This window comes from Tachypleus tridentatus, chromosome 5 (assembly GCF_004210375.1).
Source record: "Tachypleus tridentatus isolate NWPU-2018 chromosome 5, ASM421037v1, whole genome shotgun sequence".
In the NCBI taxonomy this organism is placed as follows: Eukaryota; Metazoa; Arthropoda; class Merostomata; order Xiphosura; family Limulidae; genus Tachypleus; species Tachypleus tridentatus.
In genome coordinates, this window is record NC_134829.1 from 25,153,959 (window position 1) to 25,173,044 (window position 19,086).

Here is a 19,086-nt window from a genome sequence, read left to right on the forward strand (position 1 = left end):
AGTGGTTAATGTACCCAGAATACGAAACCGAGGGTTTGTGGTTTGTGTCTCCCTACACTTTGGGACTGTGGTTGCGTTGTGAGAAGGGCGATCCCATTTCCGTATTCGACTGAACAAGACTATCCCTAAAGAGTTCGTGGAAAATTATGTTGACGGTTCAAATATTAGGGACAACTATGACCAGATAGTTCTAGTGTAATTTCTCGCAGAAAACAAACAAGTGTATTTGACCTATAATTACTCCGAGCTTTTGAATTTTAGCTTTGATAAAATTTCTTAAAGGCATTGAAACATTTTATTTCGATTTTTAAGTCATTGTATGCAAAGGTTTTGTTAGATTTTGTGTCATCTTAATATATATATAGGTGTACTTACTCAAACGACAGCTCTATACATTGGAAATAAGGATTAAACATTATTAGCTATAGCAATTTTTGATTAAACACAAAGGTGACTTTTACGTTTGCGATTGTGAGAGCAAACTTATACGAAAATATTATGTTAGCATTACATCTAAGAACTTAAAACACAAAAATCCGGGGTTCGACTCCCCACAATGGACAGAACGCAGATATACCGTTGTATAGCTTTGCGCTAAAACCAAATTACCAAACATTTCTTTACACACGAACATTAGTAATGACACGACATCCTATAACACGCTCCTACATAATGTGGCTGGGCTCCAAAGTCTTGCTACTTTGTGCGGTGTGACTACTAATCAGACCGGTGAGAAATTCGTGTTACAGGCCCGCTGCCTCCGAAAACCTTGTTGTTCCACAACACTTTTATTAGAAAATATGTGTGCGTTTATTACAACAAGTCAGACAAAACGATGGTGACTATAGTTTTATTCAGAAAAACAAACAACTCAATTGGCTACATTTATACGTTTTAGGTATAGAATGTATAAAACAAACAACTCAATTGGCTACATTTATACGTTTTAGGTATAGAATGTATAAAACAAACAACTCAATTGGCTACATTTATACGTTTTAGGTATAGAATGTATAAAACAAACAACTCAATTGGCTACATTTATACGTTTCAGGTATAGAATGTATAAAACAAACAACTCAATGTTTCTCAAAGTCCCACATCACATTCCTCCCTTAGCGACCTCAAGTTCTCCCAAATCCTTCCCATCCTTAAATTACAAAGAAAAAATAACAAATTATTTGTATCACTATATTTTATTTACTTTTACAATAGTTTGTTTTTCTTGTTTTTTAATTTCGCGCAAAGCTACACGAGGGCTATCTGCGCTAGCCGTCCCTAATTTAGCAGTGTAAAACTAGAGGGACGGCAGCTAGCCATCACCACCCACAGCCAATTTTTGGACTACGTTTTCCTATCAACGAATAGTGAGATTGACCGCACATTATAACGCCCTCAAGGTTGAAAGGGCGAGTATGTTTGATGTGACGGGGATTCGAACCCGCGATTTTCAGATTGAGAGTCGAACGCCTTTACTCACCTAGTTATGCCGGGCCTTTTATAATAGTAAATAATGAAATTCAATTAGTCTACAAAACAGAACAATTGTTGTCTAATAATTAATTAAAGGATATTATTTGACCCAAAAAGTTAAAGAAGAAAAACCTTTGATTTCATAACTGTAGCTCAATATCAGGTTTTCATTCCAATCTGTAACTTTAATAAGAACTTTAAGCCTCGTTCTGGGAAACAAAATGGAAAGCATTAGCTGGGTGTAGTTGACCTGGCGCTCACGAGATGGTAGCAAACAACGTCTGGTGCGGTTTTCAAGGACGGAATTATATCTGCATGTCGCGTTTAAGGGAAAGTTTGTGAAGACACATAACCCTCCCCAATTCCCCCCTGGCTAAAATTCCTTCCTTTGGACTTTCAATTCCTCCCCTGGGGATCCACGTGGACCTTGTTGAGAACCAATGCTCTACGACGAACGTGTGTGTTTGTTTTTCATATAGCAAAGCCACATCGGGCTATCTGCTATGTCCACCATGGGGCATCGAATCCCTGATTTTAAATCCGAAGACTTACCGCTGTTCCAGCGGAGAACCTCTACGACAAAAGAAAACACGTTTTAATATATTTGCTGTTTTTTTTAAACCAGCGTTTGAAAATAAAATTTCAGAAACATTAAAAATCTAAAATATTTCATAAATACTAAACAAATACACACATCTGTTTTAGCATACCAAATTTCATGTAATCGTTTTAATTGTGATAGCACAACAAACATGAGTAACACAACGCCATCTGGGAAAGATTATTAACGACACGTGCACGTTGCTTTGAATTACCTAATAAGCATATGTTTTCCTTATAGCAAAGCCACATCGGGCTATCTTCTTTGTACACCGAGGGAAATCGAACCCCTGACTTTAGCGCTCTAAATCCAGAGACTTACCACTCTCCCAGCTTGGAACACCTAATAAGCGATAAAGCTCATATATTTCACGAAATTTAAGCTCTGTCTTAATAGATATAAGTGTTTGCTTGCTTGAAGTTAAGCACAAAACTATACAATGTACTGCCCAGTTTCTAGTTGTAAGTCCACAGACATACCGTTGTGCCACTAGGGACAGATCTAATTGCAGTTTTCCTGTATTAGAATAAAATTCACTTGATTGTTTCATATTCTTCAAAATTACGACATCTAGTATTTTTCAATCAGAGGTACGCCCTAGTGGCACAGCAGTATGTTTGCGGACGTATGTCGTTATAAACCGGTTTTTGATACCTGTGGTGGACAGAACACAGATATCCTTTTGCTTTGTGCTTAACTACAAACAAACAGACAAACCATTAAAGGTTTACTTCAACAGTACGTCCCGGAAAGGCGACCTGTCCGGTGAGAAATGTCCCATTGGACCAGTCCTTCTTTTTTTCTAATGTATAATATCTACCCATAAGATGTAACTTTAGTTACTTAGTTATAACTCAAAACCTTAATTTTTACTTCTTGATAACATTTTTAAAACCGTCTTGCATTTTCATGGCGTTTCACTAGTCATCTGGTAGAAATACATAGCCTAAAGCTAAATATATATACCCCACCCATGAATACAATTGAATCATCTCCATGATGTTGTATTCAAATAATCCAGAAGCATAAATACAGCTACGGTGAAATCACGCAATACAAACATCTATGATAGGAGCAACGAAAGATCCTGGGAGTTAACCGTATTTCCACAAGGTCACGAGTTTGGCTATGGGAGAGTTATCAGGGTGAGCAAGAACTCACGGGGTTACTTGCAATACCACGGTTAAAAAGGTGGCAATGCACTTCCAGCGACGTCAGTAATAACAGTTCCTGCATGGCATGACGCTCAAAACCAAGAAAAGGGTTTTTTTGTGTCATGAAATGGAGTGCGAAACTCTACTGACATCAAACTGTTACTTATGGTGCATGAAATGGAGTGCGAAACTCTACTGACATCAAACTGTTACTTATGGTGCATGAAATGGAGTGCGAAACTCTACTGACATCAAACTGTTACTTATGGCGCATGAAATGGAGTGCGAAACTCTACTGACATCAAACTGTTACTTATGGTGCATGAAATGGAGTGCGAAACTCTACTGACATCAAACTGTTACTTTTGGTGCAAAACTGGTGTAAGCATGCCTCAAATGGTTTTCATCTTTACAATATAAGTTACAATAGTAAAGAAGGTAGAAGGAGTCACTCATCACTCCGAAAGTATCATAAGTAAAAAGCAGTGGGTATTACAGATGCTATCATATCATTTTGTCTTTAAGAACACTGTAATTTTTCCCCAAAGGTTCCAGGTTTCGGACAGCAGACATACCTGATTTTGGCTTCTATCCTGGAGGACTCGTTGAACTGTTTAGAAGTCACAATAGAATACAGCGATTTTTAGTTATCATGTTTGATGTGATTTAGGAAACTAGACAATTACACTGTTGGATTATTTCCAAAGGGACAGTCATCACACGTCGATATATCGTAAAATTATTGAGCAGGATTTCCAACTGTCTAAGTCAGTGACTAACCTACCAGGAAAGGCAGTGGCTTTGTGTAAGATAGGGCTCGTGCTCACGTAGTTGGGATCACCAAACAATAACTTGAAGATCGAGTATTTTCCTCCTCCAGAAAATCCTGGATATAAATTCTGTTAAGCAATTGTAGTCAACTCCTTATGGTTATTTGTGACAACGTCTAAAACAAACGTATAAGGATACCTTCATCCATGTTCTTCATCCAAAAGTGTGGTGAAATCCCAAAAGCCCAAGTGTCAGATGTTGTAAATACAGTCATAGCTAAGGTATTTTCGTACTGTTCTATATTAATGAATAAATGCCTGAGTAGTAACAGAGAAAGTAGTGTATGATCGGACAAAGGTGTACGACTTGTTATTGTGGTCTGGATAAGTTGTTTTGAGTATTTGATAAAAAAGGATGTGCTTTTTGTAGAAGGTTTTTGAAATATTTCAACATTTTTTCAATACAGTTTCTCTGTACTTGGTGTAAAGTCATGTCTCATCACGTGCCACAAGTTATAGGATGTCAACTGTTCGCCTGTCCAGAAATTGTATGAAGCAAACAAACATTATCAGAATAGTAAGGTAAAACCAGTGTACTGTATCCAGAATTCTAAAACGTCATCGGACCAGATGAAATGTTATTTTCAGGAAAGTCTAATGGTAGACATCGAGAAACTACCACCCAAGATGGCCGTGTGTTGATCAGATTGACACATACAACTCGAAAGTAGCCTTGCATCACCTTACAACAGGAATGACATGTATACAGTCATTACATGGTATCCAGAAGAACAGTGAATAGAATGGCTGAAGAAGCTATTTTGCAAGAAGGACTATATTCAAACCAATATTAACCAGAATTCACCACCATTATCATCTTACCTAGGTATTCTAGCATGCCCACTTGCAAGCAGAACATTGACGAAATGTCATATTTTAACATAAGTCCTCTTTCTAGTTTATTAAGTTTGATGGTAGGATCCATTTTTGTCGTCTACCTGAAGAAAAGATGAGAAAAGGCTGTTTTTCCCACAGGGAACACACAAGAGGTGATGCAGTACATGTTTGGGCAGCTATTCATCATGGCAGAAAAGAACTGCTTTTATGCCACGACATTGAACCAACTACTCTAGCTGAGTTCCAGCTCTTTCTAGTGATAAATTCAGATGAAATCACTGTGAACTACGTCCATAACGTCATTGATAGTATGCCACGTTACCTTGCAGAGGTTATTAGGGTACGAGGAAGACAAACCAAGGACTGAATTTTTAGTATGAACTGATATTTTGTTAGAGACGCTAGTTCTAATAATTTGATGTTATATTTTGTCACTATATATGTTTTACTGTGATCGGTGAAATAGTGAATTACACACCTTTCCACAGGTGTCTGATAAAATTATTTGCTGATGATGTCCGTAGAACCAGTCTCATTTTACAAATTACATAAGTAGATGTTAAACATAAAATATATTCTCAGTTTGAGAGCGTTAAATGTATTTCTATTCCACCTTCATAATAGAGATCTTCTTTGCAACAAAATATGCAAATGTTTTGGCCAAGATTCTACAATATGTAATCATGTTTCCATATTAAATATTGTAAAGTATAGATCTAGTAAATCCATGGTAATCTTGTACCCTTGATTCATATCTGTTCGTTTAATTAAATGGTGTAATTTCTATGTAGTCTCGGGTTTGAAGGTACATTTATATATGTATGATGCTTTGTATCCAAAAATGAGTTATAAATAATTTGTTGACGCATCCATTTACCCCTTCGAGCCCCTAAAGGTATTGGGTCCGACTCCTATGTCACTCCATAGGACACTAAGTGCACATGTCAAGTTTGGAGACAATCGGTCCAGCTGTTCGCCAATTACACGCGAACATAATCACATATTTTTTGTTAAAAATGATTTATATAACAATATCCAACACAGTTTAGATCAGCTGCACAAAAATTAATTACTTGTGCTGTGTCCTCCACAGTAATCGACTCCTGACTTTTAGCGTTATGAGCTACCGAGGGGCATATTAATGTAACACTGGTGCCCCTCCCAGTGGCTCAGCGGCATGTCTGCAGACTTATAACGCTAAAACCGGGTTTCGATACACGTGGTGAGCAGAGCACATATAGCCCATTGTGTAGCTTTGTGCTTAATTCAAAATAACAACTTTCTATTGGACGTGGCAGCTGCACGCGCACATACAAACAAATAAAATGATGAGTTAAATATTATCCTCTAAATAAAACTCCATTATCTTAAAAATCATTCGCACCCCTCCTCCTGGAGGATCAGCGGTAAGTCTGATGCTGCAAATCAGGTTTCCATAGCAGCGATGGGTAAGGCAGAAATAGATCATTGTGTTTGTTTTGCGTGTAACAACAAATAAAATTGTTTGCGTGACTGTAAATTTTAAAATAAATAAGTAATTTTTGTTTCTAAATTACCAATTGGCGACACTATTTTTGCCGGGATTTTCAGTGAACTATTTTTGAACTTGAATGGTTATTTCTTACAACAAAGAAATTCTGTCGTGCTCAAGAATAATCAAAACCGGCTCCTTTTAGAATTTTAAGGGTTTTGTTTGTTTGTTTGTTTGTTTTGAATTTCGCACAAAGCTACTCGAGGGCTATCTGTGCTAACCGTCCCTAATTTAGCAGTGTAAGACTAGAGGGAAGGCAGCTAGTCATCACCACCCACCGCCAACTCTTGGGCTACTCTTTTATCAACGAATAGTGGGATTGACCGTCACATTATAACGTCCCCACGGCTGAAAGGGCGAGCATGTTTGGCGCGACCGGGATGCGAACCCGCGACCCTCAGAGTACAAGTCCCACGCCCTAACACGCTTGGCCATGCTGGGCCGAATTTTAAGGGAGATGCTGCTTTGTGTGTGTATGAAGCTGGTAATGAGTTATATTATTTTTTTCTTTTCTTTTGAGTTTAGTTTGACTTCTACAAAAACAAGTTCCATCAACTTGAAAAAAACTTAATATTCTGATCACTTGATCCTGTCCTGGGAAGGGAGGGAGCATCTCCATTTCCATAAGGTGATTTCACCGATGGCACAGTGGTAACTTACATATTTACAACGCTAAAATCCCAAGTCCGATTCGCCATGATGGACAGGCAACTCATTATATAAGTGATGGTCCAGCATGATCAGGTGGTTAGGGCGTTTTACTCGCAAGTTGAGAGTCGCGGATTCGAATTCCCAGCTCTTCCAAACATGTTCGCCCTTTCAATCGTAGTGGCGTTGTAATATTCTGTCACTCCTACTATTCGTTGTTAAAAGAATAGCTCAAGAGTTGGCGGTGGGTGGTGTTGACTAGTTGATTTTCCTCTAGTCTAGTCCCTCGCTGGTATAGCGGTTGGTCTACGAATTTATAACGCTGATATCAGAGATTCGATTTTTCTCGGTGGACACAGGAGGTACCCCGATGTGGCTTTGCTGTAAGAAAACACAACACACCCGTCTAGTCTGACGCTGCCAAGCTAAGAACGGCTAACTCAAATAACCTTCGTGTTGCTTTGAGCGAAAATTCAAAACGAACAACGAAATAAACAAAACAATATCCAGAATCTGTTCATCCTTTCTTGACTTTGCTTCATTAATCAAAGTATTCTATATTTCAGTTTACTGTCTACAGCATTGAATTATCACAAGTCCAATAACTTGTATTATATTAATGAACATGAACATATTGTTTATTATTACTTCAATGTTTATACCACATTATTTTATATTTTTATAAGCTTATTTTATTCTTTTTGGTATCAATTATATGATTTTTTGTTTTACTTATTTTGTCACTAGATGGGGCTGTACAGATTGATTAGATTTCCTTTGGAAATTAATTGAGAATTCTACATGAAAAGTTTGTTTGTTTTGAATTTCGCGCAAAGCTACTTGAGGGCTATCTGCGCTACCCGTCCGTAATTTAGCAGTGTAAGACTGGAGAGAAGGCAGCTAGTCATCACCACCCAAGTCTTGGGCTACTCTTTTACCAACGAATAGTGGGATTGATCGTCACATTATAACGCCCCCAGGGCTGAAAGAGCGGGCATGTTTGGTGCGACAGGGATTCGAACCCACGACCCTCGGATTACGAGTCGAACGCCTTAACACGCTTGCCATGCCTGGCCCTACAAGAAAAGACATGTCATATTCGTGTGTGTTTTCTAATAGCAAAGCCACATGGGGTTATCTGCTGTGTCCACAGAGGAAAATCGAACCCCAGATTTTAGCGTTTTAAACCCAAAGATTTACCACTGTCAAGGCGGGTGACATACCATATTCGTTGTTATTAGGGAAACAATGTATATCAGAAAATATTCTCAAGCGGTTGATTGTTAATATAACTGCCAATAGTTAGACAAACACGTAGATTATTCAAGCAATCAGTGTTTTTTCCACTTCGAAAGATTTACCCTACAATTCTATAATTTATAGTCCTCGAACATAATTTTTCTTGTTAATTCCAGTATCTTGGACTTTTCTAGATTAATAGAATTTGTTTTCTAAGCCCAAAGATTTACCACTGTCCTAGCGGAAGACAATAGAATTCTATAAGCGTTTTAAGCCTATTCTCACTGAAACTACAAACAATATAGATTGCATACATTGATTCATGGTATAGAACACGAGGTGAACTAAATATTTGTTAGGGTATTTGCATGGACAATTGCTTTGCATTCAATAATTATGAATATTGTTAAGAAATGACAATTTCCGACAAACTCCGAGTCAGCTCAACACATTATTGAAGGTTTAAAGACATGTAATGCTCGTAGAAAGATGAATGAAATATACGTTCGCAGAAATAATAAATAAAATTATCGTTAAACCAGTTATACGGGTGTGTGTGCGTGCGTGTGTTTTCTTATAGGGGAGCTTTGAATAATAATAACGAAATGTGTTTATAGATATATTGTTAGTATTCAGTGAGTAGACTCAATATTAAACTTTTTAAATGTTCAAGTTTCTTATAAAATTGCAGGTTAATTTGAACAACTTTTTGTGTTGTGTGAATTGTATTCTTATAAATAAAGGTTTAAAAGCGATAGTTCAGTTATGCAAGATTTGCAAAACAGCCATGGATTGTAAAATTCACGTAGAAAATACCTCATTTGAAACCGTTGTGAAAAATGGAATTTGTTAAAAGTTATTCGGAAAAGGCCTGGCATGGTCAGGTGGATTAAGGCGTTCGACTCGTAATTAGAGGGTTCGAATCCCGGTCGCATCAAACATTCTCGCCCTTTCAGCCATGGGGGCGTTATAATGTGACGATCAATCCCACTATTCGTTGGTAAAAGAGTAGCCCATGAGTTGGCAGTGGGTAGTGATGACTAGTTGCCTTCCCTCTAATCTTACACTACTAAATTAGGGACGGCTAGCGTAGATAGCCCTCGAGTAACTTTGCGCAAAATTAAAAAAAAAAAAAAAACTATTCGGAAAGCTTAACAACAGAGTGGTAACATCATGATATATAAACAGTCACTAAAATATCGATAGAACGGTGTAAACATGCCTATACTCACTAACAAGCTATTTAGGTTTGTTTGTTTACGAATTCAATGAAAATTGTTTGTTTTTACTGTATGTTTACTTTTTATAGCTTGAGTTATTTTGTAACAGAAATGTATGACATTTTGTTAAACGTTTAGGGAATAAACGACTCTTAACCTTTTGACCTGACGATAAAATTTATTTACTTCAATCCACTTTTCGCTGACAAAAGAGCAACTAATAGCTTTTTTGCCTTGGTATGTATCGGGCATTGTACGTTAAGCCTACATTCTGGTCAGTTAACATAAGCTTTGGTGTGGTGAACAGTGGCAATCTAAGTGTTAATGGAAAAACATACCTTTGAGAGTCTCTTGAAAAAGTCATGCACTGGGCGAAGGTAATTAATTGTCTCGTATTTGGATTCAGCCGTTGATATATTACAAATTGACTTAGTGTAGACAAAGAAACTGTAGTTCTGAAATAAAACTATCTAATGCCAACTAGATTGTGCTGGAGGACAATGGACTGCATGCATGTATGTTAGAGAGGATGTGGTAGACTCTTTATCGTGCAGTCATGTTCCAGGATGACGATGGATCCAGACTTTTATGCCTACGATATAACAGATGAATGAAGTACACTATTTTTTGTCTGAAAAGTAAGCTTAATTAGACTAAACAATGGTCTGTCTAAATTTGAGTCGTGGACCAGCGCTAGTCTTTAACTATAGACATTCAACTATTCGACTTCCAGGTGGAATGGTAATCGGTATGGTAATAGAGGCAGGTGTGATGCAGATTAGCTGTACTGGTGGTGTCGCAGCCAGTGTGTCGTGTCTGAGAACGAACACATAGCTTCAGATCACCTGAGTATCGAGCTGACGATTCTGCAAACAGTATGAAATCAACATAGAGACATGAACCCAGGGAATTGTTCAAGGAACTTCCTGATGTGTTTGTGGTTACCAGATGGTTGATTGGAACGATCAACAGTCATACATGATCACATATATACAGGTAATATATATGTGATAAAACAACCGCTGTACGATCGTTCTTGGAGCACCAAGGATATAACCAGGACCGAAACTAAGTAAATACTGAAGACTGTTGTTGTTGTTGTTGTTTGAATTTGGGGCAAAGCTACAGGAGAGCGCTACCTGCGCTAGTCATTTCTAATATAGCAATGTTAGACTGGAGAGAAGTCAGCTAGTCATCACCTTCCAACACCTTTCCTTTACCGTGTATATATTAAAGTCGAAGTGCACCGTAATGGTGGTTGTTGGTTCAGTACACTAAAATTGGCGGAACTAAATAATGAAGGTAAACTTACAGCTTTCATCAGTTCAGATGAATGATGTGAAAGTATCATGGCATACCATTTGTTCTGTGTGATGCTCATGCAATTTATGAGTGGTTTATGTAACGTTTACTACGAGTACTTCATGGAAGAGATTTCTCGTCTACTTCGATGACATTATTGTCTTTGCTACACACTTCAAGTCACAGGTGAGAAACTGAGAATAGAATTACATTAGGATACAAGCTTGAAATCGAAGCCAAGAAAATGTGTGCTTATGTTAATTAAAATGTAGTTTCTTTGTCACATAGAATGAATGTCTATTGACCCGGCAGAGCTTGCTGCAGTCAAGGACTTATCCACACCTTATAACGAATTAGATGTTTGCAGCTTTCTAGGTTTGACATCATGTTATTGACGCTTTATGGACATTTTCTCTTAGATATCCTCACCGCCCATCTGTGCTCACTGGAGCTGATGATCACTTTCTATGGGAATTTGAAAACAGGTTCGAAATCCGTGAAGCAAGTCTTGGTTGGAGAATCAGGATTAGGTAGTCCTTATCAACATAGCCCATTCTGTGCTAGATATAAATGCTAATGAAAGTGGATCTGGAACAGTTTTATCACAAGTGCAGAATATGTCAGCCATATGCTTAGTGTTTATAAAAGCTGATACTGAATTGTTTGAAGCTGTGATGTTTGTCAAACACTAGTGTTATTATTTGTATGGAAAGGAATTAACAATTAAATATTTCGAATGGCCAATCAGAAATTTTAAGATGAGTGACAAAAAGACCCAGTATTAGCTTGGATGACAGTTGATCTGCAACAAGATAATGCAGGACTCTCCCAAACTGATAAATTAGTACTAATGTATGGAAAATCTGGAACGCATATAGTCAGTTATGTGTGCAGGATAATATTCTGTACACCAAGACATAGTTGTCAACCAACATATGATGCGGTTATTGGTGTGTAGAACTCAAAGGCAGTTCTTCCCAAATTTGTTTCAGAATGCGACACAATGTCCCAAACGTTGTGCAGCACATGTGAGTGAGTCCATATGGTAGGCCTAGTAACACCCCCTGACTGAAACAGGCAGAAATTACTGTTATGCTGAATATCAAGTAAAATAAATCATATTCAAAATGTTTAAAAAATTGATTATAAATATACAGTTATTAAGTGAGCATTAGGCGTGAGAAAGTTTGGGAAGCGCTGCTATAAGACAAGAAAATGTTCAGGCTTTGCATATTTCCAGGACTATTGGTACCACGCTATGTTGCAAACTATTGCAAATGTTCTACTGGTCATATTCACATAAAGACGCTTAACAATGGTATAAACACTGTACTCAAAGTGCTACCAAGAATAACTACAGCTCACACCAGGAAAAACTCAGACAGAAAATGATAGGCTTCCTTTTGGAGAAAACTACTGTTCTGGGTAGAACTGGTTTTCTTCGTGAAACTTAGAGGTATTTGATATGTACTGGTCGTCATTGGTTATTACTTCATCAAAGGCTACGAAACGAACCAATTGACTGGCACACCAGCACTGCCCTTTATAGAAGTTTTAGCTGAACAATGGATTTCATTTTTTGATATGTCTGAAGTTGTATCCGCAAGAATCAAGGAGTTGACTTGAACAGCTAGTTTGTTTGCAGATATGTTTCGAAGGTTGGGATATTGAAGACACATACTTCTTATTATCATTTTAAATGTGTTTTGGCTTTAAGGGTAATGGATATTGTCAAGTGTGTGCCTACTAAGTTTGTTAATCCTAATTAACTTGATTCTGGTGAGCAATTACCACAAGCGGTTATGGAATGCCATACAAATGAAAAATATAAAATTCGTTGTTCTCCAAGCCTCTTGATGTATGGTTTAGCAGTATAGCTTCTAGTAGATATGGTGTATGATCCCCTACTCATCGTATAGTGTTCACAGGAATGTGTGGAATATTTGCATTCTGTCATTATTGATGACCATGAATTCATATGATAGCAAATGATGGGAAAGATTACTAAATGTTTTAAAAAAATGCCAGAACAGACACAGTAGTGAAATACAAGCTAAAACCTGGAGACTTAATAGTGTATTGTCATACGCACATATAGTTCCAAAACATTTCAGATATGGTTGAACTATTCCATATCATGCTCACTGACAGCTTAGTGAAGTTACAATGATCGTGAGCTATTCATATCCATGCAAAATGCATTGAAAATATTAAAGTCTTCACCACTTATGAATTTCTTGAAACTTGTTACCACAGGAAACAGAAGTGGATGAACAAATTGTTTCTGATGACGAGAGTTTTTAATCTGTTGTACCACCTTCTCTCATCTGATGAGGAAGAAAGCAGTGGTTGTACATATCTGAATGTGGATAAAACGTCAGACGAGGAATTGAGAGTAAAAGAACAATTAATGTATTCTTATGGTTGACCAAGATGCTGAGGATGACATTGGAATAATGAATATAGTCACTTAGTTGGAAAACCGATAGCTGAAAGGATGTGACATTCCTTGCTTACCGAGCAATCAAACGATGTTTTCTGGTAGAATGTATGTGTAGTACATTATATTATAGCCACTTGATTATTTTAAAGCTTTGACAACTGTTTGATAAAGAAGATCAACAAGCAAAATGGTGTCACAATCCTTATTTGCCAAAATGTTAAGTGATATGAGGCTAAAAATAATTTACTTTGTTGACTTGCAATGAATTTTTTGTAGGGCAAATCGTGCAAATTCACTAGATATAAAGGTGTACATATGAAATCGTTGGAAGAAACTCCTAGAGAAAGCTACGGTTGGTTTCTACTGTTAATGATTCCTAGAGATTCTAACAAATAAACTGGAATAGCTTTGTAATTCTTGCTTTTCACGCTCGCGAGATATTGTGTGTGTGTGTGTGAAGAGTTTGTAAAGATTTACCGATAAAACTTCATGATCAAACTCGCGTAACTCGGGAAGTTGTGTCTGGTGGTCTGATTGGTACATACCAATCTTCTTGACGTACACTCAGTAGATGGCACTCTAACAACAGCTTGAGAAATTATTTTAGACTGTTTATTACTGGATTTTTTGCCCAAGATATTTGTCTAATTTAGCGATTTATTGCGATCTATAAATAGTAACACTGATAGGATTAATATAGTGATTCAAAGTAATTGTGGTGAAAGTAATTTTAATGTCTTTTCTTCCACTCCTATAAAAAAACATTGTAATGATTTACATTCACGCATTTTGTGGTTAATGACACCAACTATGTTCTGAATAGATATTTAGAGCAGAATAGTTTGTTTCGGTTTCCTTCTTCCAGCTGCGATTGCTCTAATTTTATGGCATTACCTGAGCTGAGGTAATACTTCAAAGGAATACAGCTGCAGGTGTCACCTTAGTATGCTTTTCAAAAACACGTGGGATAAGTGACTGGTGCCAGTTGGTTTCTATAAACACCATGGAGGTATTCAGCGATCACGTCATTTATTGAAAAATAAGAGATTAACTGTTATATGATTGAAAAATAGAAATGTGTTTCGAGCCCACGAGAGTTCTTGGTACAAGAATAGAATTTATTCAAACAAATTATGAATTTGGCTTTATACTGAGATAGAACACTTACTAGTTTGAACATTTCGAATTATAAACACAGCGTGAGTTGTGTTATTCTGCATGTACTGGAGGGAAGCACTGACTAATCTGAACGTTTCGAATTACAAACACAGCATGAGTTGTGTTATTCTGCATGCACTGGAGGGAAGCACTGACTAACTTGAACGTTTCGAATTACAAACACAGCATGAGTTGTGTTATTATTCAAGAACAGGAAGGTAAAATAAATATATAAATACATTTTGTAAGAACAATAACTGGAATAAAAAATAATTTAACAGATACAGTTTGATTCAGCTGGAAAATGTCTTTTCTAATGTTTTGGAACACCAGTATAATGAATTAAAGGATTTACATCTAGCCGACAATACGAACTCGAGTATTGTCATTAGGTCTTCTAGACGTTTTTTTTGCTTTGTGTGTAATTAAGCACAAAGCTGCACAATGGGCTATATGTTGTAAATCCGCAGATCTACCGCTGTGCCACTGGAGGGATGGATGATGGACTTACATGTTAAGAAAGTCATCGTGTGTTTAGATTGTTTATAGGGATGTACGAGGGGAAACTTCTGTTATCTTGTCCATAAACACGCATTCCTTAACTTCCATCAGTAGAAATAACGCTGCAGTGACAATACACTGCTGGCCAAAATCTTAAGGCAAATGAACAGAAAGAAAAAATATGCATTTTGCGTTGTTATACTCAACCACGTATTTGAGTAGAGTTTTAAATTAATGTTAAGTGTTCTTTCAGGATAAACTAATTATAAAAGTATTAGTGTTAAACATACTTTTAGGACGAAATAGTTATAAAACATTTAATTAATTATTGTTAAGCATCCTTTTCAGGATGAATAATTATAAATGATTTAGTGACTAATTGAATAATATGTATTGTATGAGTCATGGCCGCCTATCATGGCGGCTTAAAAACACATTTTCTATTCTTTGATACTATTGCATTTTCATACATCACGGTGGCCTGTCATTGCGGCCTAACAACGCGTTCATAACGACGTCCTCTATCTGCGACTTTTGGGACTATGACCACAACACCCTTGATGACATCGCTGCTCTTTTCCTCTGAGGCAGCCAATCAGCGTGAGGCGGCATGCTTTGGGCGCCATTGTTTTGGCCTTACTACTTCGCGAACTGTGTTATTCTTCAAACACAGGAAGAATATTATACAGTTGACCTCAAATACCACCATAGCTCAGAGCACCTAATCCTCCTGGGTATTTAAAAATTAACATACCCAAATACCCACACAGAAGAAGCGAACTTGATCTCAAACTGAAATATAACACAGCATGCGAGTTTTTCTTAAACAAAGACAGAGTTATTAGAAAGCCTACAACATATGAAACAAAAAGCAAAGTAAACCAGTTATTTTCATTGATGTTAGTGAAGGAATATCTATTGGTTTTAGTAACTGATGTGTTTATCGGTTTTTCATCTTAGTCTGGAAAGGGAGAAATCACGGTGCAATTAGTTGAACTTTCAAAATTATCGAGAATGTAATGTATGTATATTATTTTTAATTCAGAGAAAACGTTGTATATACCAGATTATTTTCAGACCTTGCATATACTGTCAAAAGTTTAGTCTTAATATTGTTCTTGAATTATGTATTCATTATACGCGAGTCGTGTGTCAACATTTAATTGTAATAATTGCAATGTTAAAATGTATCTAAATGAGAAATACACAAATGTAACACTGGTTTTATTTGCGCAGTTAAACATGATTTCACTCATATATTTAGATTGTTTAACTTATACCAGAGGGCATGCTAGAGAGGTGAACACACAGACCAGGAAATCTTAAAGCAGGGGTTCCCAACCTTTTGGCACTCGCGACCCCTTACCTAAAAGTTTGAAACCCATGTGACCCCCCTACTTAGGGCTTACTATCGGCAGCTTAATTTTCTTTTATTTTCTGTGAAGGAGAGGGAAAGAAACATCTAAAAAAATATATTTAAACATTCTGTAATTATTTATTAGCAAATTAAATTACATTGGTCCAACCTGAATTCACAAAAAGAACATATATTTCTTAAAATAATATTAACATAGGTTTGAACAGCTATCCAACCCAGCTTGTGAGATGCCTGATGTTGCATTTCAGCAGCAAGCTTTGAAATTCGTGGCCAAGCGTTTGTTAGAGCCAGTCTCATGTCATCTCCAACATCCAATCTGTTCCTATTCTTTGTTTTTATATTGACAAGAGTGGAAAATCCTGCCTCACACAGGTAGGTAGAAGCAAATGGAACAAGGACGTGTAAAGCTATCATGCTGACTTTGGAGTATGACTGATACATAGCGCACCAGAACTGAGTCACGAATTTCACCTTGAAGAGATCACGAGCTGAAGAGTCGTTCCTTAGATCCAGAAATTCATCTTGGATATCACCTGGGATGCTGGATACATCAAGTTCAGTACAAAATGGGTTCCTTACCAGGGCCTCCTGTTCTTGTGATAGCTCAGGGAAGTAACGCTCGACTTCCTTTTCTAGAGACTGAAGATGTTCGGTAATCTCATCCTTGAGGAACTGATCCAGTTGGATCTGAGACTCATCCGTCACTCCACAAAGTTGTTCAAACATAGCGATGTTTCCAAGATTGGTTTTCCGACGCCAGTTCTGCAGTTTAGAAACAAAGGCCCGAAGACTATCTTGAAAAAGGAGAACATGTGTTTCCCTTCCTTGAAGCTTCAAATTGAGCTTGTTCAGCTGGTCAAAGATGTCGGCTGGGTACGCAACCCTTTTATTCCATGCTTCATCTTCGAAGTGAGCTACAAGATCTTTCCTTTCTTGAGTCTCCAGGAATAGCTTTATTTCATCTTTCATTTCAAAGACACGATTAATAACGTTTCCTTTCGACAATCAACGTACTGCTGTGTAGAAGAGAAGGACTTCGTGGTCAGCATTCATGTCTTTGCATAGTTCTTTGAATAGGCGAGTGTTGAGTGCTTGAGTCTTCACATAATTTACAATTTTGATTACAGATTCAAGAACTTCCAGCAGAGAGGCAGGGAGAGTCTTACTGGCGAGAGCATATCGGTGAATCATGCCCTTTGCGTGAGGTGCTAGCTTCTTCACTCTCGACTGGAATCCTGATTTCGATCCCAGCATAGCCGGTGCCCCATCCGTACAAACCCCACACACGTTTTCCCATTGAAGATCTTCGTCTTGAAAAAACGTTGAAACTTTTTCCATGACATGATCAGCTTTTGTTGTGGTTTCAAGTGCACTGCAGAATAAGAATTCGTCTTTGATGTCACCAGAATTAATGTATCTCACGAAGACAAGCAACTGAGAACATGAACTTACATCTGTTGGCTCGTCGAGCTGAAAGGAGAACAAAGGGGAACCCTTGATTTCAGTCAAAACCTGTTCCTTCACATCCGTAGACATTTTAGAAATGCGCCTCTGTATAGTATTATTTGACAGGGATACTTGCTGCATCTTCTTTGCACTGACTTCTCCAAGAATACGATTTACTGCTTTCATCATGCAGGGTTTAAGAAGTGTTTCTCCAATCGTGTGAGGCTTTTTTTGTTTAGCAATTTCGAATGCAATCTCATATGAAGCTTCCACTACGGCTGCACTCTGCTGCTGAAACGACCCACTTCTATCGATCATTTGGCTTTTAAGACACCGTTCATGCGTTTGAATAAATCCAAACCCTTCTTTGCGTGTTCTGGATGTTTCGTCTCGAGATGACGCTTGAGTTTTGATGGTTTCATTGACTCTGCACTCAGGACAGCATGGCACAAAACACACTGTGGTTTCTTGATGCCGTCGTTGGCGAGCACAGTGGTGAAGCCAATGTTGAGGTAACATTCTGAGTATCTGCGCCGTTTAGCCATGGACACAACTCATCTCTACTGCTTACTTATCTCCTTGTTAAAATAAAATAAAAATGTTGAATAATGAACGCTTTGGCAACTGTAGATCTTACACTGACTGCTTGTGGGGGTGCAGGTAGAGTAATGATGGGGTAAGTATTGGGAGGGAAGGGAGCGTGGCCAGTCGCGCGATTCGTCATCCACCAATCAGCAACGGACATGTGACTCACGTGTCGACAGCGAGCACACACACACTTAATTACAGCTAAACAGACACACAAGCATACGTACATGCGCGTGCACTCACATACTCGCTACTCACTAGTACACACATACATACAGTTGCAGACACATACACATTCACTCACAGGCACGCATACATACACCCATAATATCACCTTATGACATTGAACTAACGTAGCACACGTTTTGCTTTGCACCGAAACAAAAAAAAATATAAGAGCATGAAAATGTAATTCATGAAATAAAATTAATGTTATCCCAAGCTACTTCTAACAAGGCTACGCGACTCCCCTGCCAAGGCTTTGCGATCCCCGTGCCAAGGCTTCGCGAACTTCCAGGGGGTCGCGACCCACCGGTTGGGAACCCCTGCCTTAAAGGTTAAAAGCAATGATTAGTGCTTTTAAATAGCCAAGAGTCTGGCAGAGGTAGCTGTGTGCACTTTGTTATAAGAATCTTAGTGGATTGCACATTATAGTACTTAGAATAAACATGTTCTAATGTTATAGTGGTGAGTACATTTGCCATAAATGATGCAACTCGAAAAATGAACACGATATC

General features: G+C 37.8%; 1 protein-coding gene and 1 long non-coding RNA gene across 3 annotated transcripts in view; one reads left to right on the top strand and one right to left on the bottom strand.

Moving 5' to 3' along the window:
* The window catches only part of LOC143250745 (uncharacterized), a 130,488-nt gene that overhangs the window by 51,926 nt on the left and 59,476 nt on the right, over positions 1 to 19,086 (bottom strand). The window lies entirely within an intron of this gene.
* Positions 1 to 19,086, top strand: part of LOC143250748 (uncharacterized) — an 83,721-nt gene that overhangs the window by 21,990 nt on the left and 42,645 nt on the right. The gene's annotated exons all lie outside the window — the stretch shown is intronic.